Raw genomic sequence first — 1,840 nt, 5'->3', positions numbered from 1 at the left:
TTGGGCCTAGAATTAAACAGAAGGAGAGTAAGCTAGATTATGTTTAGGAAAAAACCAAAGGTATTATGATGAATCAAAATTTCTCCCAGAAACAAAGGTCCATCTTTTTAAGCATTAATATTCTATTGACTGTGAGACAACTTTCTAAAGAGCTGAAAATGAGCATCATGCAGAAGGCAGTGGAGGAACTGAGCCTATGGTTGACATGAGCAGGCTGTTGCATATAACAAAGAAATGAATGATCAAAAAGATTCAATAAAAAGGAAGGCCAGCAGGTAGATAGCCTGAGTGATCCAATGAAATTCTCAATCTATCACATGGGGTAAATCCTCTTTTGGTGAACGTGCTAGAGGACAGGGACCAGAGATACAGAAGATGGACTAGCATGTTATCTGCATCATTGGACAACTAAGTCAATGAGATCAAGGGCCATTTTAGTATTTCGGGATATATAGCCTAGGAACATTTTAAAAGGCAGAAGCAATAAAATAATTGACCATCTTGAGTATTATACCAAGGAAACAAACCACAGATTCAAGATTGCCACTCATCTCTCAAACTGTATTGCCACCTTTTTGCCAGCTTGCTATCTTCCCTTCTTAAGGAAATGAAAAAGTCAGATTATCCCCAGTAAGCCTAATTTACAGTGTTAAGAAATACTTCCTTTCTCCCTTTACTTTCTACAAAAGTTCAAAAAAGTATGGCTTATGCCATGGGGTAAATGCAATTTTCCTCTGCAATAGTTCAGTGCTAGATTAAGCCAGTCTTGTTATTTCAATGCCAAGCTTTTGTATATGCATACATAACACCAGAGTCAATATTTAAAATAATTTTATTTTAATTTACTCTAATTTATACCTATTCAAATACACTTCAAATACAAATAATTAGAGGTAGATATTCTAACTGTACTTTGAAATAAGACTTTTTGTCTTATTATTTCTATTTTCACACTGCCTCAGTTGGCATATCTTGGTCCTTCAAATTATTCTTAAATTCTAGTTCTTCTATTAAAAATTCAAGGAAGAAAGGAAGGAAAAAGGGATAAGAGGGAGGAAGGGAGGAAGGGAGGGAGGACAGGAGGGAGGGAGGGAAAAAAGGCAACCTAGGAGTTCACAGTTGTCATTAATACTTGAAAAGTTTTGACCAACAAGAAAGATTTGAGCTGAGGAATTGTTCCAAATGACTATATGTACTGCCACTGGTCATCTTAGTATTCCTTTTTGAACTCCTAAGGGAAGGGTTTGAAAGTTGTCTCCCCAGGAATTACTGCTTCTGGAAGTGGAAATGATGGCATGGGCTAGGATGGATACTGGGCAGAATATGCCAGGGCTCTCTTTTTCAGTCAAGTGGTAGGGGGAAGGGAGTGCAATCTCAGGCTGTCACAAAGGCTGAAGATTTTAATATATCACTGGGCTTTCAAATAAATTACGTGCGTAGTAGTGCTACATTAAATCAGCTTCAACATTTAAATGTTTCCTCACGGACTCGGGATGCTTTTTTACCCTTTGAAATAAGGAACACATTTAACTCGGGTTTATGATCAGTACGAAAATAATACTCTCTTGTTTTGGCATGAAGTGGAAACATGCATTTTTAATCAAGAAGTATGCTTTCCATTGAGAGCTGGGCTCGTTGGCACCATGTGCTCCCTTTAAAGCGGTTTTGTACAGTTGTGGATAGCAGATATGCCCCACTGCATTCTCAGCTTAACATGCATGCAGTCAGTATCAGGACTGGCTTCAGAGGAAGACTATCCAGGGAGCTTTTGCTCACTTCTGTCAGATTCCCTCTTCCCTCCTCAGGATGAAAAAAAATGTCATTTTTCTTGGGCATGGAT

The sequence above is a fragment of the Phascolarctos cinereus genome, unplaced genomic scaffold (assembly GCF_003287225.1).
Source record: "Phascolarctos cinereus isolate Bilbo 61053 unplaced genomic scaffold, phaCin_HiC Scaffold_4;HRSCAF=312, whole genome shotgun sequence".
NCBI lineage: Eukaryota > Metazoa > Chordata > Mammalia > Diprotodontia > Phascolarctidae > Phascolarctos > Phascolarctos cinereus.
This window is presented reverse-complemented; position numbering follows the sequence as displayed.